The sequence below is a fragment of the Meleagris gallopavo genome, chromosome Z, assembly GCF_905368555.1.
Source record: "Meleagris gallopavo chromosome Z, MGAL_WU_HG_1.1, whole genome shotgun sequence".
Lineage (NCBI taxonomy): Eukaryota > Metazoa > Chordata > Aves > Galliformes > Phasianidae > Meleagris > Meleagris gallopavo.
This window is the reverse complement of record NC_139435.1, coordinates 67,910,745-67,921,557: the sequence shown is the minus strand read 5'-3', so window position 1 is coordinate 67,921,557 and position 10,813 is coordinate 67,910,745.

The following is a 10,813-nucleotide window of genomic DNA, read 5'->3' as shown; positions in this document are numbered from 1 at the left end:
GGGACCTTAAGTATCATCTAGTTCTAACCCCCTGCCATGGACACGGTGGTCAGCCAGCAGATCAAGCTGCCTGAGATCCCATCCAACCTCAACTCAAATTTCTCTAGGGATGGGGGATCAACAGCCTCTCTGAGTACCTACCCTGTGCCAGCGCCTCGCCACCCCATGTGCAAAAAATTTCTTCCTGACATATAAGCTAAATCTCCCCTTTTTAGTTTGAAGTTATTACCCCTTGTTCTGTCACTAGCAAACAGTGTAAAAAGTTGGTCCCCCTTTGCTTAGAAACTCCCTCCCAGTACTGGAAGGTTGCAGTGCAGTCTCCCCAGAAACCTAGACAATCCCTGACTAGATCCTCCCTGACAAATGAGAAGTCTTCCTTTCGCCAGATTCTCTCTCTTGTCTCCGGAGTCTGGGATTCCTGAGGGGCAGTAAGTAGTAAAGATGAAAGCAAAGAAGGCATTCAGTAACTGCCTTCTCAGTGTCCTCTATTATAAGGGCACCCACCTCATTCAGTAGCAGGCCCGCATTCTCTGTAGTCCTTCTTTTGCTATTGATAAATTTAATGAAGCCTCTCTTCTTGCCCTTCATGTTCCTTGCAGGATTTAATTCCAAATGCGCCATAGCCTTCCTTGTTGCATCCCTGCATGCCCTGACAGTGTACCTATATTCCTCCCAAGTGGCCAGACCCCTTTTTCAAGCCTGTAAACTTTTTTTCCTATCTTGAGTTTTTCCGTGAGCTCCTAGCTAATTCAAGCAGGCCTTCTGCCACCTTTGCCTGATTTCTTGCTCTTGCAGATGACTAATATTGAGGTTGGAGGAAGTGGTGCTTGAGTGTCAACCGTTACTTTCCAGTGGGCCCTTTTACCTTCCAATGCTCTGTTCTCTTTGGCGCTGAAATGTATTTGGGCTGGGTGTATGACATTCCTTATTCAGACTCTTACGATATTGTTCACTGTTTCCATTGCCTTTGGTGGGCTGCTTCATGCCCAGCAGAAACAGAATGCTGCACAAATGAGTTGGTTTGATGCTGCCCTGAGCACCCAGCTGCCTCTGTGCATGGTTATATCTTCAAGGAGGCTCAACATATACGGATGAAGAACCTGGTGCCTTCAGGACAAAATAGAAGAAGTAAGTTCTTTGTATCTTCCTGGCTGGAAAATAACCAACTATTTTATTTATTTGCATCTTTTTAGCTGAGAAACTTGATTTGTCTATTTTTTATTAGAAGTCCTCTTTCTGGAGTGGTGTGACATCCTTCAGAATTCTTCCATGTGATCTGAGGTGCCTTTTTCTCTTTGGGTCCAAATCATAATAATGCAAATGTTCTAGTTAAATTAAATAGTGATTCATTTTGAGAAGGTTAAAAGTGTGGCTGATTTGCTAAATGTGTTGTTGTGGTGGTTTTTTGTTTGTTTGTTTGTTTTGGAAGCTGTGTCACTGAATTCCTCTGTGTGGAAAAAACTCACTGACATTCACTGATACTACATTTATGAAGTCCAACCAGTGGGTGTGAGCACAGTGAGGTGATGGGTGATGCTTTTCAGCAGCGGCCACAATGGGTCTCATCCACGGGTGCAGACTTATAAAAGTATGGCATGCAGGCTCTGTTCACTGCTGGTGCAAATGCAGAACTAACAGTGTGATTGTGTTGAGAAGGAGTGATTTGTGGCTGAGTTTCCTTTATCAAAAAGTCTTACTGTGCTCTTCGTATCAGTTGCAGTTTTTATGGAAATAAAGAGGAGGCATTACTTTTGGAGCAAGCTGCATGTGTGTGTATATGTATACACTTATGTATATGCCTTCAGAGAGACCTCATAGGATTGATGGCAGAAGTGCTAATCCATGTTGATGGTTTTGTACTATTGTTGCTCAGATTACAAATCAGATCAGCTGACTCGAGCTGGTTCCTGCACCAATTGTGTGCACAGCAAACTGATCAGTCTGCAGTAAATGATAACAGTAAGAAAGCTGGTATATTAAAAATTTGCAATTTGTATGTAAAGTGCAGTCATTAATTATGTATGAATTCTTAATTTTACAGGATCAACAAATTGGTTGGCAGAAAGCGTTGTACACTTATGCTGGTCAGCATAAGGAGAAAGATTTTATTCTGCACTGGAATAGAAATGTTTTGTAACTATTTTTGTCTGTCCTATAAAAGGAAGCACTGTGTGTTTCTGGGGAGAAGGGCTGATTGTATTTCTATTTGGTGTGATTCCCCAGAAAGCCGAACTTTCTATTACTGCTGTATGCTTCTATAATAACTAGACTTCCAGGTGCCAACTTTGAGTGACAAATCACTGGCATCTCTTGAGGAAAATTCAGTAGAGTTTGTAACACTTTTCATTACAGTATTTTCTTTCTCAGAAAAATGTTTTGCCTGAACCACTGAGAGCCTTGCACATTTTTTTAAAGACTCTGTCATAAAAGGTTTTTTTTTTTTTCCTGTTTAAAGTGGTTATAATTATTAATCACAGTGAATGAAGGCTTTGATAGCTGAGTTCAAGTTATTTCTAAGCAGATAAAAGGGTATCTCATAGGATGTCTGATCAACTGTGTATATGATTTAAGATGTTCCAACAGTTCAAATACTGTCTTAAACATGAGCAGCAAAGAACTGTGCTGTGAATCTCACCATGCTGCTGTAATAACCAGCCTTGTATGTATTCACAGGAGTATGGTTTGAGAAGGAGCAGCCACCACCTGAGAACCCTCCAATGGGACACAATGTCTGCTAGCAAGCTGGGTCCTTATACAGTCAGAGCTACAAAGATCAGAGAACCATAGGATGGCTTGGGTTGGAAGAGTCCCTAAAGCTTACTCAGCTCCAACCTCTGCCATGGATTGGCTGCCACCCACTGGGTCAGGCTGCCCACAGTCCCATCCAACCTGGCCCTGAGCACCTCCAGGGATGGGGCACCCACTTGCTTGTTCATTAACATTAGTCTTTAACGTTAGCCTACAAAAGAGGTTTTCTTAACTAAAAGCACTTCATTTCCATCTGTGGATAAAACTTACAGAGTATTTTCTGTAAAATAGCTAATGAAGAAAAGTTTTGTGCCCATGAATATGTACTAAGTTGTTATATAGTATTTTATACGCCTGTGTTGAATTCATAAGCACTGATACAGTTTTATAGGATCAGTGAAGAAGGTAGACATGCCCCTTACACAGAAGGTAGTTAAGGACGAATTGAGAAAACCCATTCCTTACTAAGGAAGGGAGGTGAAGTGGTTAATTCATGCAGCAACATAGCAAACACAGCACGAACACCAAATTAAAAACTGATTCTGAAGTCCTCCAATTGAGTCACAGTAATATAATACTTAATGCTTATTGTGAAATTAATCTGCAAGATATGGTGATAAAAATGTTTACCTTCTTTATAACAAAATCTAAATGTTAAAATGCTACAGGTTTGTTTTCTTAGGTTTGTTTGTTTTCTGTTTTATGGTCCTCTTTTTGCCATTAATATTAAAATATGTTAACAAGATATAGAAGAGGCTTAGAAAAATCTGAGGTCAGTAAAGGCTGAGATGTCTACCACCAGTTAATCAAACTGTAGGGAAAACAGAACTATAAATATTACAATGTTGTTAAATTATAGAGCACAAGTAATCATCACTATTAAAAAATGCACGTTAACACAGTGCACCATCACTTTCTTAACTGTTGAAAAATTTCATCCTTTCCCATGGGATCTGCTTGATTGCTGCCAGACTCAAATACGAGTTTTTTTTATTTTGTTTATTTTATTCTGCAAAACTGTTCTTGAATCTATGATCTTCCATTCCACCTTCCATTTTATGATTCGAGTCAATCTATTTGTGTTTGCCAAATCCCAGCTTTACTCCCCTGAACCGCTGCATACAACTGGTGCAGTTTTGCATGTCTGTGTTGAGGATGTATCTATTGGAACAAATGCAAAGACTTCTAAGTTAGGTCACTGGAGGAACATAGGACGTGACACGTGACCACCAAAGGTAGCTCAGTAAAAAAAATATTGAAGTATTGAGGGAGTATGTTTCCTGTACAAGAAGACAGGAAGAAGTAGAACACTGGGAGTCTGTTTAATCTGAATAGGAAGCTGGTGAAGAACAAATGATTATAATGTGTTTATGAAGGCAGTTTAGTTAGATTATTCCATCTCCTCCCTCCCATAACATTATTATGCCCCTAGTATTTGCATGGAATCCACATCGGAAAGCAGACCTAACCATGTTCTTACTACACCCCATTAAGGTCAACACCTCGATCCACTTTGCCACGTTGGCACAAAGAAATGACAGGCTTGAACGTGGAAGCAGAATTGGGGCTGCATAACCAGCCCTGCTGCTGGAGTACTATGTGTTGTGTGGGCTTGGAATTTGGGGTTTCAGTAGTCTCCTACCTGTGTAAAAACCTAACTGAGAATGGCACTAGGTTGCCTCATAATAGGATGATAACTAGTCTGGCTTCTTCCACTGCTAGAAATCTGAGGCATCAGAATTAAGGTCCACAGTTTAATACTGTCTTGTTGGAGTGATATATTCACTTGAGAACGGTAACAAAACCACTCAGATTTAGATGATTTTATCTATTAAATTTTCCAGTCTATGTAGTACTTACTGATTATTGATGTGTTTTTAAACAGAGTAATTGTAATTGTTACCATATGCAGTCTGGATAAAGTTAGCATTTCATGGCTGGATGGAAATAAAGCTTTTAAATAGTCCACACTAGGGGGCTGTCTTGCTTTAACAATGTCAGTTTCAAAAGAGCAGAACCAGAGCTGTATAAACAAGTTATAAGCACATTTATTTCCTGCTTAAAAAGGGTTTGGAAAAGAATAAAAGGGAATGACTTGCAATTTTGAGAAACATAAAGTAGGAGCAAGGTCATTTTATTACATGTATACTTAGATGAGATATTGAAGATTAAGAATGAAGAGTTGAACATACTGTCCTGACTTGAAATTAGTGAATCCTGGTTTAGCACTTTGGTCCTAAAGTGGCCCCTGAGATGAAGGACACAGAGCTCAGCTTGTTCTGACCTGGTCCAGTTTCTTTCAGTCCCTGCAATGTTGTGAGATTGCTCTGTTACAAACACAGGCAGTCCTTTAGGAAGATATCTCCCAAGCAAGATTAAGATTAGTTGTTTAGTATTAGATATTAGTAGTTAATATCTTTTCCATCTTACTTGCCAGACCTCGTCAGAACATTCATAACAACAGATACTGAAACTAGAATGGATGCAGAATTAAAAAATGTACAGAAGGAACCTCTTGAAGTTGTAAAAGCATGTAAAATCTTTTCTATAATTTCAACTAACCATTTAAGTACTTAGTGAATCTAAGCAGCACAGTTGGAATCATAGAATTATAGAATCACACAGGTTGGAAAAGACCTTAAAGGTCATTGAGTCCAACAACAACAACCTAACCATACTAGTCTAACAACCCTCTGCTAGATCTTGTCCCTCAGCACCACATCCAAATGGTTTCTAAACACATCCAGGTGTCTCAACCATCTCCCTGGGGAGCCTATTCCAGTGCTTAACATCCCTTTTTGTAAAGAGTGCTTCCTAATATCCAACCTAAGATTAGAGATAGAGGACTGACTTTTTGTTTGACTGTGTATAAAAGGGCATTTTAAAGAAATAGGTTTCTTGAGGAGCTTAAGACTTTACTAAATACCATCGAAATATTAATATTGTTCAATGGAAGTTAAAATGTCTACCAAACCATCTACCACAGTAGGGCCCTATTTAGACAGTCTAGTTCCTTTTAAATTCCTGAGCCTATTGTTTTGTGTTGTTTGGGTGTGCCTTAAGACCTAGAGCTGACTAGTAGGAACAGTATTAAAATTTGGGGGATATTTAGGCCTTTCAGACTTGTCTATTCTTGCTGAATACTGGTGCCAGGCCACATAATACTAGAACATTAGTTGTTTCATGGACCAACTTGCATACACCTTCCAAAAAATGGGATGGTTGTAACTGATTTGCAGGAGAGGTTTAACAAACACTGCAGCAATTATGTGCTCCCACTGTTTTAAGAATATGTCTCTATACAGGGGGCCTGTAGGCAGGCTTGAGCAGTGGATGCAGAGTTTCAAGAGGTTCAACAAATCCTAGTGCAAGGTCTTACATCTGGGCCTTGGCAGCCCCTGCTATCAGTACAAACAGGGGGAAGTAAAGATGGAGCCAGCCCTGCCAAAAGAGACCTGGGGATGCTGCTGGTTGGGAAGCAAGACAGGAGCCAGCAGTGTGCTCTCACAGCCCAGAAAGCCAACCGTATCCTGGTCTGCATCAGAAGCGTGGCCAGCAGGATGAATGAGGTGATCCTGTCCCTCTGCTGCATGCTGGTGAGGCCTCACTTCTGGAGCACTGTGTCCAGCCAGATGTGGAGTCCTCAGTACAGGAAAGACGTGGACCTGTTAGAGTGCATCCAGAGGAGGGCTGCAAAAATGGTCCAAAGGATGGAACACCTCTCCTATGAGGACTGGCTGAGAGAGCTGGGACTGTTCAGCCTGAGGAAGAGAAAGCTCCAAGGTGTCCTGGTAGTGGCCTTTCAATATAAAAGAGGGAGCTACAGGAAAGAAGGGAACAGGCTCTTTAGAAATGTCTGTTGTGATAGGAAAATGGGAAACGGCTTCAAGCTTAAACGTAAATTTAGGTTGGATATAAGGAAAAGGTCTTTTACTGTGGGGGTGGTGATGCACTGGAAGAGGTTGCCCAGAGATGTGGTTGATGTCCTGTCCCTGGAGACTTTCAAGGCCAGGCTGGATCAGGCCCTGGGCAACCTGATTTAGCTGTGGTGGCCCTGTTCATTGCAGGAGAGCTGGACTAGATGACCTTTAAAAGTTCCTTTCGACTCTAAAAATTCTATGATTCTGTAATTCTATGATTCTTAAAAATGGATGTGATGTTGCCCTTATTCCAGTCACTAGGGGCTTCACTTGACTTCTATATCTTTTCAAATATCATTGTGAGTGGCTGTGTGACTACATCAGTAAGTTCCCTCAGGGCTCAGGGATGCATCTCACTGGGACCCATAGATATGGAGATTCAGGTTTCTCAGCCAGTTGCAAGCTTGATATTCACTTACAGCGGGAGGGGCATCTCTCCTCCAGTTCCTACCTTCCAAATCATCTGCTCAAGGGCTGTGTGTAGAGCAGTCGCTACTGAAGACCGAAGCAAAAGTGTTGTTTAATACCTCAGCCTTCTCCTCATCCGTTGTTATCAGCCTGCCTGTAGAGCTTACCAGAAGGAGTTTTCTGATTGAGGTACCTGTAGAAGCCTTTTTTATCCTTCTTTGCGACCCTTGCCAAATCCAGTACCAGCTGGGCCTTGGCTTTCTGTCCCTACACAGCCTAGCAGCTTCTTTATATTCCTCCCAGGATAATTGTCCCTGCTTCCACTACCTGTGCATTTTCTTTTTGTTCTTCAATTTGACCAGCAGGTCCTGGTTCAGCCAAGCTGGTCTCTTACATTCCATTCCTGACTTCTTACACCTGGGGATGGAGAGCTCTTGTGCCCTGAGGGAAGTTTCTTTAAAGATCTGCCAACTCTGCTCTGCACCCTTGCCCATGGGAACAGGTTCCCAGGGTGTGTTCTTGATTCCTTGAAGAGCTGGAATTTAGCTTTCATAAAATTTAGCATCCTAATTTTACTTTTTGCCTGTCTCAAATTCTTCCAGAGCATGAACTCAACCATAGAATGGTCACTACAGCCTCCGATTCTGATGTTGCCATTCAGTTCATTCGCATTGGTGAGCAAGAGGTCCAGTACTGCATCCCTCCTGATGGGGCTGTCTATTTCCTGGCACAGGAATTTATCTTTGATATATTCCAGAAGCCTCCTGAATCACCTACAGCTCACTGTGCTACTTTTCTGCAGACTTTAGGGTTGTTGAAGTCCCCCAGCATGATAAGAACCTGCAACTGTGAGCCTCCTATAAATGGAAAAAGAAGGCTTCATCAATAGGCCCTGCGTGATCAGGCAGCCTGGCACAAAGACACCAAACACAAGGCTCCCTTTTTTGCTTTGGTCTCTAACACTCACCTTTTGACTTGCTTGTCAAGGGACAAGCTCTTTGCATGCTATTTCTTTCTCAGTGTAGAGGGCGGTAGATCTTCCCTTCCTTTCTTGCCTGCCCCTTCTGAATGACTTGTAGCCATTGATAGCCACACACTAATTAAATCCCTGTCACTGAGCTCCTGGCAGAGAATCATTCCCCCATTTGAGATAACTGAGACCCATCTGCAGCCATCAGGCCAGGTGCCAAGTGGACTGCCTACGGTCAAAACCCCCAAAATCCTTGCATTTGCACTAGCCTCTAAGCCATGCATTTATGAGATGGTTTTTCCTGCTCCTCTCAGTGTCCTTCCCAACCACTGAAGGGATAAAGGAAAGTACGACTTGTATGCCTGCTCTATCAACTAACCACCCCAGTCCCCTGAAGTCCTTCTGGATAGTCCTCAAGCTTCTCTCAACAATTTCATTGCTGCCAGCCTGAACAATTAGTAAAGCATAATAACCAGGAGGGTGAATCAGGCAAGGGAGTCTCCTAGTGATGTCCCTGACCCAAGCAGTGGGAGGCAGCACACATCCCTACGGGTCTTGCTGACATATAGGGCCCCCTGTTGCTCTCAGGAAGGAGTTGCCCATGAAAATCACCCCTCTTTATTATCTGGCTGTGGCAGTCTTGAGACATGGAGTCGATCTCATGGACAACCTAGGTGGACCTTCTACCACATCCTGACTTACCTGACCCTCAAACATTCTGAGAAATGGCACCCGGGAAGGCAAGATAGGGATGAAAAGGTTTTCTTGCAATGTACATTTCCCAATAATTTGATAAATGAAATTCATGCCCAGATCTAAAAATTAGTTTCACTTTCTTAATCCATTGTATGCCAAAGAGAGAAAATGAGTACTGTTTGCTCTTTATTTTTGTTGACAAAATGTTATGGTCAACACTTGTTTCACTACTTAGTATTTTTTTTTAATATGTATCTCAAGGGGGAACACTAAACTGTATTTTCACAATGTCCTCTCTCTCTGCTTTTATTTTTAGCTACTGAAGAAGATTAATAATCCACATATGTTAGCTGCAGTAGTTTAATAAACAAAGCTTAATTAAAACAAGAGAAGCACAATAAACCCAAAGAGATCTGATTTAGCCCTATAGATTTATGTCATTTTTCTTGTTTGCTCTATGTTTTAGAAAATGGGGGTGGGGAAAGGACTGGAAGAGAATTTCAGGTTTTATTTAGTTGAACTAACAACTTGTGCTGACAAGTAATAAGACATAGAGTGACTAAATAAATTGGTTTCCTCAAACAGTGATTCATTTGTTGTCTTGCATTGCCATCAGGTTAAGACAGCTTCTTTTTGTCAGCCTACAGGAGAAATATTTGATAGTGTAACAGCCTTTCCATTCCAGTCACCACAGCCTTTTTAAATGAAAGGAATTAGTACAAATAAAAATGCAGTAACTGAGCAAAACTTGTGCTCATTGACTTATTGACTTATAAAAAAACAAAAACAAAACCAAAAACAAAGCCAACCAACTAAATCTCTGCAAAATCAGTTTATCAAGGAGGCATCTAGTTGTGACTCAGTGCACTTTATAGGAAGAGAAACCAGCTGATAGACAAAGTTCTGTTACTTTTGCAGAAGAAAGACTGCTGATACTGAATCATGTGTAGTGTCCATGATCTCAGCAGGCTTCTGCTTGGCACTCATCATTCAAGGACAGGATGAGTACAGGCCACATTCTCACTAAAATTCTTTGCTGTCAGACCTGTACCCACTTACAAAATGGATGGGTCAATTCTTTAAGGGCACACCCAGCTTTTCCGACCTTCTCATCACGTAGCCCCGTTGCAGGAAGATAAAGTGGCCTTGAAGGGATAAAGCCGCAGCGAAATTTATGGGGTGATTGTAGCTTGCACTCCTAATTCAGGCTGAAGGATTTATTGCATTTACTGTGCTGATATTCTGCTTGTTTCTTACACTGATTTCATTTCAGGACTGTGGTTCTGAATAGACTATGTGGTCAAAATACTATTTTCCATCAAAGATAATTGGAGCAGCTGGGATAGTACCCCTGCAGAGGAGAGGCTGGCAGTTCACAAGTTGCCCTTATGGTTGGTGGCCTGTTGCAAAAGTCTTTGCTTACTCTGACCTCTTGCAGTGCTAGGGATTGACCTGTCCCAGGCCTCCAGAACAGCTCAGCCTTGTACCCGCTCGGTATGCACACAGCTCTTAGGGAACAGGACGCATTGACCAAAAGGGGGGAACTCAAACATACCTGCCCTTCAAGATAAAGCTGCTCTTGCCAGATGTCTGTGTAGATGTTATGGAGGGCATTTTAAATGCTCAGAAGGCATCCTCAGGGTTTTTCACAGCAGACACCACAACTATGACGAATTTATTATTTTGGATAAACTCTAAGGTTTCCTTTGCCAGAACTCGTTTCTGCACTTGCTCGCTGTGCTAAGGTCCCTAATAGAACCACAGAAGCATCCAGCATAGGCTATGATGTGAGGACAGATGTTTGATACTTATTTTCAATGAATTTAAAGACCAAATCTTACTCCTAATGCCACTGCATTATTAGGACAGGTACTGACTGTAGCTCCTGCTCGTAGCTCAGCACTAGAACTTCACACACTGTTAACACACCTCACTAACCATGCTGTTCCTCTCAACTGGCTGTGCTCTGTACCTACAGTTATTGGTACCACATTTTCAGATAATTATTGCTCTCTTCTCTTGTGTCTGTAATTCTTAGAGCTGTTATCTGCCTGTCGTACTTACCTAACCT